Source organism: Crinia signifera, chromosome 1 (assembly GCF_055691185.1).
Source record: "Crinia signifera chromosome 1, ASM5569118v1, whole genome shotgun sequence".
NCBI classification, from domain to species: Eukaryota; Metazoa; Chordata; class Amphibia; order Anura; family Myobatrachidae; genus Crinia; species Crinia signifera.
Window position 1 is genome coordinate 244,798,016 of NC_139217.1, and position 12,529 is coordinate 244,810,544.

At 43.0% G+C, this 12,529-nt stretch overlaps 1 long non-coding RNA gene across 5 annotated transcripts in view; it reads right to left on the minus strand.

Moving 5' to 3' along the window:
- LOC146072255 (uncharacterized) overlaps window positions 1-12,264 on the minus strand; it is a 66,615-nt gene extending 54,351 nt beyond the window's left edge. Inside the window, exons 1-3 of one of the 5 annotated variants that reach the window (XR_014473015.1) lie at window positions 11,870-12,264; window positions 10,817-10,994; window positions 4,674-4,836 (exon numbers count right to left, since the gene is read on the minus strand). This is a non-coding gene — a long non-coding RNA (uncharacterized LOC146072255). Of the gene's footprint in view, window positions 1-4,673; window positions 4,837-10,816; window positions 10,995-11,803 lie in introns of all 5 variants that reach the window. The other 4 variants (XR_014473016.1, XR_014473025.1, XR_014473021.1 and 1 more) reach the window with 4 other exon arrangements.
- Between the last annotated feature and the right edge of the window lie 265 nt (window positions 12,265-12,529).

Consider the following 12,529-nt stretch of genomic DNA (forward strand, 5'->3'; position numbering starts at 1 on the left):
CCAGAGAGACAGCTTACAGTATTACACCATAATGCATGATGTCATACTTTTGGTTTTATGATGAAATAATCATACAACCCTTGGATATTCTGAAAAACCAAGCTGGACATAGGACTGAAACACCAAGGAGGCAGCTTAAAGCATAACACCATAATACATGATGTCATACTTTTGGTTCCATGATCAAAAAAATCATACAACCCTTTGGATATTCTGGAAAACCGAGCTGGACATAGGACTGAAACCACCAAGGAGGCAGCTTAAAGCATAACACCATAATACATGATGTCATAATTTTGGTTCCATGATCAAAATAATCATACAACTCTATAGATATTAAGCAAAACCTAGCTGGACATAGGACTGAAACCGCCAAGGAGGCAGCTTAAAGAATAACACCATAATACATGATGTCATACTTTGGGATCCATGATGAAAATAATCATACAACCCTATGGATATTAAGCAATACCTAGCTGGAAATAGGACTGAAACCACTAGGACAATACAGCACAATGCTGCACCTTACGGCACTGCATGACGCCATATTGATGGTTTTTAGGGACACTGAAAATAGTTTGTATTGCTGGGTGTTATCCATTAGGAGATCAACGGAAACGCAACAGGATCTGGGACCAACATCATCAGTAAAGCACAAAACTGCATAATGCCAAGTCGTAGGTGCCGTACGCCAAAGCATTACAGAGTACGCCGCTATACCAACGGAATTAGCTATGCTGATAATAGATTACACCCAAAATTAGAAACTATTTGCATATTAAATAATAGCTGATAACATGACCCAAACTGCCAGAGAGACAGTTTACAGTATTACACCATAATGCATGATGTCATACTTTTGGTTTTATGATGAAATAATCATACAACCCTTGGATATTAAGAAAAACCGAGCTGGACATAGGACTGAAACCACCAAGGAGGCAGCTTAAAGCATAACACCATAATACATGATGTCATACTTTTGGTTCCATGATCAACAAAAATCATACAACCCTTTGGATATTCTGGAAAACCGAGCTGGACATAGGACTGAAACCACCAAGGAGGCAGCTTAAAGCATAACACCATAATACATGATGTCATAATTTTGGTTCCATGATCAAAATAATCATACAACTCTATAGATATTAAGCAAAACCTAGCTGGACATAGGACTGAAACCGCCAAGGAGGCAGCTTAAAGAATAACACCATAATACATGATGTCATACTTTTGGTTCCATGATGAAAATAATCATACAACCCTATGGATATTAAGCAATACCTAGCTGGAAATAGGACTGAAACCACTAGGACAATACAGCACAATGCTGCACCTTACGGCACTGCATGACGCCATATTGATGGTTTTTAGGGACACTGAAAATAGTTTGTATTGCTGGGTGTTATCCATTAGGAGATCAACGGAAACGCAACAGGATCTGGGACCAACATCATCAGTAAAGCACAAAACTGCATAATGCCAAGTCGTAGGTGCCGTACGCCAAAGCATTACAGAGTATGCCGCTATACCAACGGAATTAGCTATGCTGATAATAGATTACACCCAAAATTAGAAACTATTTGCATATTAATTAATAGCTGATAACAGGACCCAAACTGCCAGAGAGACAGCTTACAGTATTACACCATAATGCATGATGTCATACTTTTGGTTTTATGATGAAATAATCATACAACCCTTGGATATTAAGAAAAACCGAGCTGGACATAGGACTGAAACCACCAAGGAGGCAGCTTAAAGCATAACACCATAATACATGATGTCATACTTTTGGTTCCATGATCAACAAAAATCATACAACCCTTTGGATATTCTAGAAAACCGAGCTGGACCTAGGACTGAAACCACCAAGGAGGCAGCTTAAAGCATAACACCATAATACATGATGTCATAATTTTGGTTCCATGATCAAAATAATCATACAACTCTATAGATATTAAGCAAAACCTAGCTGGACATAGGACTGAAACCGCCAAGGAGGCAGCTTAAAGAATAACACCATAATACATGATGTCATACTTTTGGTTCCATGATGAAAATAATCATACAACCCTATGGATATTAAGCAATACCTAGCTGGAAATAGGACTCAAACCACTAGGACAATACAGCACAATGCTGCACCTTACGGCACTGCATGATGCCATATTGATGGTTTTTAGGGACACTGAAAATAGTTTGTATTGCTGGGTGTTATCCATTAGGAGATCAACGGAAACGCAACAGGATCTGGGACCAACATCATCAGTAAAGCACAAAACTGCATAATGCCAAGTCGTAGGTGCCGTACGCCAAAGCATTACAGAGTATGCCGCTATACCAACGGAATTAGCTATGCTGATAATAGATTACACCCAAAATTAGAAACTATTTGCATATTAAATAATAGCTGATAACAGGACCCAAACTGCCAGAGAGACAGCTTACAGTATTACACCATAATGCATGATGTCATACTTTTGGTTTTATGATGAAATAATCATACAACCCTTGGATATTCTGAAAAACCAAGTTGGACATAGGACTGAAACCACCAAGGAGGCAGCTTAAAGCATAACACCATAATGCATGATGTCATACTTTTGGTTTTATGATGAAATAATCATACAACCCTTGGATATTCTGAAAAACCAAGCTGGACATAGGACTGAAACCACCAAGGAGGCAGCTTAAAGCATAACACCATAATACATGATGTCATACTTTTGGTTCCATGATCAAAATAATCATACAACTCTATAGATATTAAGCAAAACCTAGCTGGACATAGGACTGAAACCGCCAAGGAGGCAGCTTAAAGAATAACACCATAATACATGATGTCATACTTTTGGTTCCATGATGAAAATAATCATACAACCCTATGGATATTAAGCAATACCTAGCTGGAAATAGGACTGAAACCACTAGGACAATACAGCACAATGCTGCACCTTACGGCACTGCATGATGCCATATTGATGGTTTTTAGGGACACTGAAAATAGTTTGTATTGCTGGGTGTTATCCATTAGGAGATCAACGGAAACGCAACAGGATCTGGGACCAACATCATCAGTAAAGCACAAAACTGCATAATGCCAAGTCGTAGGTGCCGTACGCCAAAGCATTACAGAGTATGCCACTATACCAACGGAATTAGCTATGCTGATAATAGATTACACCCAAAATTAGAAACTATTTGCATATTAAATAATAGCTGATAACAGGACCCAAACTGCCAGAGAGACAGCTTACAGTATTACACCATAATGCATGATGTCATACTTTTGGTTTTATGATGAAATAATCATACAACCCTTGGATATTAAGAAAAACCGAGCTGGACATAGGACTGAAACCACCAAGGAGGCAGCTTAAAGCATAACACCATAATACATGATGTCATACTTTTGGTTCCATGATCAACAAAAATCATACAACCCTTTGGATATTCTAGAAAACCGAGCTGGACATAGGATTGAAACCACCAAGGAGGCAGCTTAAAGCATAACACCATAATACATGATGTCATACTTTTGGTTCCATGATCAACAAAAATCATACAACCCTTTGGATATTCTGGAAAACCGAGCTGGACATAGGACTGAAACCACCAAGGAGGCAGCTTAAAGCATAACACCATAATACATGTCATAATTTTGGTTCCACGATCAAAATAATCATACAACCCTATAGATATTAATCAAAACCTAGCTGGACATAGGACTGAAACCGCCAAGGAGGCAGCTTAAAGAATAACACCATAATACATGATGACATACTTTTGGTTCCATGATGAAAATAATCATACAACCCTATGGATATTAAGCAAAACCGAGCTGGACATAGGACTGAAACCACTAGGACAATACAGCACAATGCTGCACCTTACGGCACTGCATGATGCCATATTGATGGTTTTTAGGGACACTGAAAATAGTTTGTATTGCTGGGTGTTATCCATTAGGAGATCAACGGAAACGCAACAGGATCTGGGACCAACATCATCAGTAAAGCACAAAACTGCATAATGCCAAGTCGTAGGTGCCGTACGCCAAAGCATTACACAGTACGTCGCTATACCAACGGAATTAGCTATGCTGATAATAGATTACACCCAAAATTAGAAACTATTTGCATATTAAATAATAGCTGATAACAGGACCCAAACTGCCAGAGAGACAGCTTACAGTATTACACCATAATGCATGATGTCATACTTTTGGTTTTATGATGAAATAATCATACAACCCTTGGATATTAAGCAATACCGAGCTGGACATAGGACTGAAACCACCAAGGAGGCAGCTTAAAGCATAACACCATAATACATGATGTCATACTTTTGGTTCCATGATCAAAAAAATCATACAACCCTTTGGATATTAAGCAAAACCGAGCTGGACATAGGACTGAAACCACCAAGGAGGCAGCTTAAAGCATAACACCATAATACATGATGTCATAATTTTGGTTCCATGATCAAAATAATCATACAACCCTTTGGATATTAAGCAAAACCTAGCTGGACATAGGACTGAAAATGCTTAAAAAAGCAGCTTCCTGCACAATGCCATACCTTTAAAAAGTAAACTTATTAAATTAAAGCAACCTGGAAATGGGACGATAACGATATGAATGAAAGGTAGTTATGTGAAATATATTTACCTGTGCATTGAAATCTCAATAGTCTGCAGCACTGTATCCTGCTGTCCACTTGTTATGTTCTCTGTTCAAAGACATTGGCTTCTCTTGCAACATTGCCAAGGATAGACGCAAACCCTTTTCTTTCAAGTACTCAACGACGTCAATATTCAATTGAGTAGCTGCCCTAGTGAGAAGAGGAAACAATTCATATAAGTAACGTTTGGAAAAAATTTAAGCCAACCAATTTTAAATGCAAAACACCCTACAGGAAGTGAACATACCACATTATAGAAGGTACCATAAAGAAATGAATGTTCCTAAAACCTTAATCCTTTTTTCCATACCTGATAATGTATCTATATTTATCTATCTACTGTATCTCTACACACAGCGTGACTGGCCCATAGGGGTACAGGGGAACCCCCAGTTGAAAACACTGCATGATAGCTCACCACTTCCTCTGAGAATCAAGTTACAGAATGTACATCAGAAATGTATATCATTTGTTAAGGCTATTTCACACACTCCAGCTCCTGCCGGGTGGCGAAAACCTGCACGGCCAGGAAGCTGTGCCGCACTCAGTAGGTTAAACATAGAATTTGACGGCAGATAAGAACCACTTGGCCCATCTAGTCTGCCCCTTTTTTTAAACATGTTACCACAAACCATATTTGATCCTTATTTTTTTGTAAGGATATCAATATGCTTATCCCAAGCATGTTTAAATTGTACTACTGTATTTGCGTCTACCACCTCTGTTGGGAGGCTATTCCACTTATCTACTACTCTTTCTGTGAAAAAATTCTTCCTCGCATTTCCCCTGAATATTCCTCCCTCTAGTTTCAGTGCATGTCCTCGTGTTCTGTTGCTCCTCTTCCTGTGAAGAATGTCTCCCACCTGTACCTTGTTAAAGCCCTTGATATATTTGAAAGTTTCTATCATGTCCCCCCTTTCCCTTCTCTGCTCTAAAGTATACATATTAAGATCTTTTAGTCTTTCCTGGTACGTTTTGTGATGTAGGCCATGCACCATTTTAGTTGCTCTTCTTTGTACAGTCTAGAATGGTGGGGATGGCCACAGCCCGGCAGCTATCACTTTCAGTGGTGGGATCCGGCTGCAACCGGCTGGCCGGGCCGTGTGAATGGACACAATAGTGTTTATTAACAACTACTGTGCACGGCAAGGCTTTTGGACGTGTGGGATTTCGCCCCCCGGCAGGAGCCGGAGCGTGTGAAATAGCCCTTACATTATACTGCACAGACCTATAGTGTATTTACTGCTCTGCATTGAAGCTCTTAGAAGGCTACTAGGTCTGTCCAGCTTCCTACAGGAATCCAACTCTGCACACCGCAGCCTAGACTGTCAGTCCTAGATGGAGGAAGCACATGCAAATAGGACTGCCTGTACTGTAGGTGTCTGGCAGGTAGGACTTCCAATCACTGCCAGGCACAGTGAAGCCAGTGCAGTCTCATGCACTGCATCTGGCTCCATTAAGACTGAGCAAGGCAGTAGATTATACTTGGGGGGGGGCTACAGTAAAATCCGCCTCTGAACAGAACCTATCTACACAGGAGAAACCTACAGTGTTGAAGCCTATGTGGCTAAATATCTTCCCTGGGAGTCCGAAAAAATATTTTCTAAATATGGAAATAATTGTACACGGCTGGCCTGTGGATATTAAAAGACAGGCATCATCCTGTGACAGTAATGGAGGTGGAAAATTAACACACATAAGCAGTGATGTGGATGGCTTGACCCTGTCCAGTAGGAGAACTAAATATTGGATGTCACCCCAGAGGTGTGAGTGGTCCTTCTTGCTCCTTTCTCCTTTTCCTCAGTTTTTTCGGGGGTGGGGTTAATGCCCGGAAAACTGAGTTTAAAGGCCAAGAGACTTGCTGGTAATATTGCTAACACATATTGGGCTTATTTGTTGTATGGAGAAATTCTGCTCACCAGCCATACCATCAAAGGTCCAGAGGGACCGTGCTGAACACACATGCCAGACAGCAAATGTGGCAAGCCAGCAAGGAAATCAGACTCCTCTGGTAATACAGGTTGAGTATCCCGTATCCAAAATGCTCGGGACCAGGAGAATTTTGGATAACGGATTATTCCGTATTTCGGAATATTTTAATATTTCAATGATGTATTTTGAAGTATCTTGCATTTATGCTGTATAAACACATAATATACACACAAATATATTTTATTACCACATAAAATACACACAAACATATTTTAATTGTTCAAAAAACAAGGTTTCAAAACGTGAAACAAAATGTGTGTACTATCTCAGCACTGAATTTGAATGCCAAGCAATCATTGTCTTGCACATATATAGTGCCAGTTACATATCATGTCCCCAGCGATGCTGTTACATATGTCCCCAGTGAGTTTTTAGCAAAAAAAAAAATTTTTTTCACTTTCTGGAATGTCCGTATTTCGGAATAATTCGGATAACGGATATTCGGATACGGGATACTCGACCTGTAGTATAAGCCAGGAAGAGGGTGTACTACCCCCCTCAATGCGGGATAGGAGAGGTGAAGACTATGAAGCTATGATACAAGCTACTTAACAAAACTATAGAGCTCCTACTGGGCAGCTTGGATGGTGCAATGGTTAGCATTACTGCCTCACAGCATTGAGGTCATGGGTTCAATACCCACCATGGTCCTAATGGTGCAGAGTTTGTATATTCTCCCCGTGCTTGCATGGTTTTCCTCAGGGTACTCCGGTTTCCTCCCACAATCCAAAAATATACTGGTAGGTTAATTGGCTTCCAATAAAATTAAACCTAGAATATCTGTGTGTGTGCGTGTACATGTGGTAGGGAATATAGATTGTAAGCTCCACTGGGGCAGGGACTGATGTGAATGTTGAAATATTCTCTGTAAAGTGCTGCAGAATATGTGCGCTATATAAGAATTAAATAATAATACTACAGACCCAGGCTGAGATCATGAAATAGGCCATTGAAGAAATAAAAGGCCATATAAAAACAGATTTCTGACCGTGTCCAAGAGACAGAACAAAAAGTAAATGTTCCAGGACACTACCCTTTTAAAAAACAAAATGCAGAAAGAACAACAGATATGGTTAAAATTGGACGAGATTGATAACAGGTCTAGAAGAATGCTATAAATGCTATATAGCAGGGGTTCCCAATCTTTTTTTAATCACGGCACCCTAGAGTATAAGAATTTTTTTTGCGGCACCCCCAGGGCAAAATTATTTTAATTAGATTGGATTTATATGCGATTCTTAGGGTCAGTTATAGGGAAAAGGTCAGGAATTGCTTCTGTTTGTACACATTTTATGATTGGCAGCCACCAGCACTGGTTTTGCTCATAAATAATTAACTATTAATAATTTGAGTTGGTCCTGGACTACCAACCCTGGGCACCCCTGCATGTGTCCCGAGGCACCCCAGGGAGCCACGGCACACAGTTTGGGAACCCCTTATATAGTCAAAATCACTTGCAGATCCCCAATGTGCGCTCCCGGGACAGCACAAACCAAAACCCAGATGGAAAGGGCAGCAATGACTATAGTGCAAATCGAATGTAGATTGCATGAATTGTATGTAAATAATACAGTTAGCTAAGATTGCATAGCAATCGAATCTTTAGTTCAACAGCAAGAGAATCTCACCATGTGTACACACCATGAGAATGATAGGTCTACCTGAGTCTCTAAAAGGCCCTTCACTCAATCTTTTACGTAACATTCTATCAGAACTGTTAAACATCCAAACAAGTTGCTCAGATTGAGGGCGCACAGATTGAGTAAATCATAATTAATATATATATATATATATATATATATATATATATATATATATATATATATATATATATATATATCTGTCACCACTGGGCACCAATGTTTATTAATTAGCCAGCAATATATACATTGCTGGCACAGGCCAGCAATGCATATATTATTGGCATCACTGCCCACCAATGGTACTTCTATGCCAGTAATATGTACAGTACAGTTTTTCCCATTGGGCACAATGGGCAGTTGCCCAGGGGCCCATCCCAATAGGAAAGACGGCACGGTGGTGGGCAGTGGGAATTCAGGACACTGTGCCAGACAGCTTGTAGTGCTACCCACCATTGGAGTGGGAAGCACTGTTGAATTTGAAAAGACTGGCCGGATGCTGATTGGCTGAGAGAATTCAGTTTTTTGAAATTCAGCAGCACTTCCCACCCCGCCGGCAATTAGTGCTACAAGCCGTCTGCTGCCGCTGCCTGGATCATCCCTGATAAGGCTCTGCCTGATGGGCAGGAAGGCTCTCCGGGGAACCTGGACAGGGCAGCAGCGAATGAATAGTCACTGGGCGGGGTCGGACTCCTCACACTCAGTATATTCTGCACATGTGGGCCTTTTTTAACAATGGTGTTTGAGCAGGGCTGGGCAACACCGGCCCTCCAAATGTTGATGAACTATACATCCCAGTATGCCTTGCATCAGTTTCAGTATGGCCACATAGCAAAACTAATGCAAAGCATCCGGGGATGTGTAGTTCATTAACATCTGGAGGGCCGCTGTTGCCCAGCCCTGGTGTTGAGGAAGCTCTGACACTGGCATCTGTATCACATCTCGGGCGCACAGTAGCGTCACTCCCTACATTATATATAGATCATCCCTATCCCACTGCATGTTGAAAGGGTGGCTGGTGCTGACATTATCCACCAGAAGGAGGCGGCTATTGATGATGCCCTGTGCCCCAATATTGTCTGGCCTGACCGCGGAGATCACTCCCCTCCCTGTGTCACCCAAATCGTGTGCATGCCCCAGTAGCTGACACTCGGATTGGTTTAACCCGTGTCAGTGCTGCTATAACCCCCCCTCCTGCCCATACATTGTGCCCCTGCCGGCTGTACTGCTGCTGTCATTGTGATGTCGGCTTATGTGTTACACAGTGGGCATCTATACCCTCATGCCCTCTTCCTATGGGCACAGGGCAGTCCCAACATCAGTGAGGGCCCAGTGAATTATTTTGCCCAGGGGCCTTCACTGATGTTGAGATGGCCCTGAATATCTATATTTAAACATCTATAGCAAACCTTTTTTTTTTTTTTTAAAGGTATTAGAAATACTCAGACTATTCTTGACATTTAACCTTATAAATAATGGAGATTTTAATTTAGTAACCTCTAACTCAGTGTTTTTCAACCAGTGTGCCGTGGCACACTAGTGTGCCTTGAGCTGTTCTCAAGTGTGCCCCCAGATCTAGAGATGCCCAAACCCATTTACAGCCACCACCAGTTCAAATGTTATTTACTGGTCTCTTCTTTTCATGTAAAGGACCAATGTATTTTTTTTTTGTTACCTGTGGGGATCAGTGTGATTGTTTTTAATGTGGGGGCCAATAGGTTTGTTTTTTTCCTGTGATGGCCAATGTGTTTTGCCCCGTGGGGATCTCATGGTGTGCCTTGGCAATTTTAAAGTCCTATTTAGTGTGCCGCAAGGTAAAAAGGTTGAAAATCACTGCTCTAACTATATGGATAGAAATATACAAACTATAAAGAGACCTCCTCTACCGAGGTATAGAATACAATGGTTTTGTGAATTAGTTGAGATATATGGAGGGCTCTCCACACAGTTGAAAAATAATGTACGTGCCATTCAAAAGTATGATTCTTTTTCAACAATCAATTCCTTATGTTCTGAATCTTTATTTTCGAGAATTATATCAACAGAAATTAATGGAGAGTTGTGTGCAAGTGATGCATCCAGCCAGAGGTGGGTGGTTATGGCCAACACAAGATGAGATATGGTACCCATCTGAAAACATTGTTAGAAAGGTAAATTACCTTGTACCATTTAATGCAAGGGGCCTTTTTCATTTCCAGATTTATGTATTTGCCAGTTAGTGAACCAAAATGGATGACCATCGATAGGTAAAGCTATCGATGGTCATCCATACCATATTTCAACACCATCTATGGCAACGATGGCCATCCCTAAGACACCAATACTGCTGGCCGGCTAGCAGTGCACTGACTGTACACCAGTGCCGTGTAGCTCCACACCCATTTCGGATTGTACATACGGATACACATGCTGGGCTGATGTAACTTTCCCACTGTGCTCCTCTTAACCTGACTTTGGCGGGTGCATCACATGCAATTAAGAAACTGAAAGTTAATTACAACTTTAAGTCCTTGCACGGAGCAAGGGCTGCTGGGAAATTGGTAATGTAGTTTATTCAATGCAGTGCGCCTGGCTGCAGCAGCTGTGTTGTGTTAGAAGGCTTGCAGTAATAACGGTAGTGTCTAGATCCCCTTCAGTTTTGACAATTTTCCCATCATGCCCTGGGTCCACGCATACCTGGAGGGAGAAAATAAATCTGTCAGTATTAACTGTATAAATCAGGGACGACTGCATAGTGCATACAGGTTCGCTAGGTCAAACAACTAAATTCTGAGACTTAATATACAAAACTGAAAAGGGGATAAAAAAATGGCTACATAAAAAAGGAACACAAGACCTACACAACCACAAGCAGAATAATGCGGGACTATGTAAAAACCGGACCCGGACTAAACTCCGGACCGGACATCAAAATCTGCAGTCCGTGGCTTATAGGGTCCGGTCCGGGGGTTGTCCTGTTCGGGGGGTGTCTTGTCCGGGGGGTCCCTGTGATAGCTATCACCAGGGACATGGGGGAGGGGAGATTACAGCCTCCCCGGGTGGTCCGGACCGTCCGGTTTTTGCTACATGCCCGGACCATACAGGGAGGATTTATTCTACCCCTCCTCCTCTACCTGGTGACAGGTGTGACAGGTGTGACAGGTGTGACAGGTGTGACAGGTGTGACAGGTGTGACAGGCAGCCCCCCCCCCCCCCCGGACAGGACACCCCCCGGACCGGAGGCTACAAGCTCCAAAATGCAGAGTTTGATGTCCGGTCCGGCGGTTTTATCCTGGTCCGGTTTTCACCCATACCCGAATAATGCGGGCCCAGTGCGAGCACTAGGGATATACCAGGAGAGAACAGGACACAGGCGGATAGACCATAAATCACGGAGTGAATGTGACATCAGCAACACACGGGAAGGAGCCGCGCTCACACTACCCACCCGGGCAGCGGCACACGTACACCTGCACTCAGGTGAGTGGGACAGAGTCCGGACTCACAGTGACAGTAGCCACCTTCCGCAACCAAGCCTGGGTCCATCTCATCAGACACCATCCACCGCTTACCGCTCAGTATCCTCCCCCGCCAGCTCTGGCTAGGGGCCGGTGTGATATCCACGGCTCCCCTCCGTAAGTCTTCCGAGGAAACCATCGTTGTCTTGGAAAGATCTGCTTACCCGGCCCGGTAGTCCCTGACATCTTCCTTCCGCAGCGGCGCTGCCGCTTCCCGCCTCCAGACAAAAATGAAATGAAGAAGCCGGGCAACAAGAGCAGCAGGGATTATATCCTCATACTGTCCATCACGTGATCAACCTCTGACGACCTCATCAGGGGGAGGAGTCTGAAGATCAGTACAGGCGCCTGTGCTGGCTGGAGGTTCGGAAGTGCCGCGCAGGCTTCCGGAAATTGGGGGCGTGGCTTCACGGCGTGTGGCAGGCCCCCCCAGCGCCTGAGAGCGAAACGCACTACATTTCCCAGAATCCCCCGCAGCTCCGTCCTGACGCTTGTTCCTGTTGCCAGAGTAACAGAGGCAAGATGGCGGCATGCTGCTGACACCGTGAAGGTAGGGTAGAGACTCCTGCGTGATACTGCGCGGGCTTTTCAGGCAGTCTGCCTGCCGCCCGCTAGCTGACCTGTCTGCCGGACGCTTGCTGACCCGCCACACCATGTCACCAGCACATGACAGACCACTATATACTTTAGCGGGCTTGTCACCGATGCCGAATG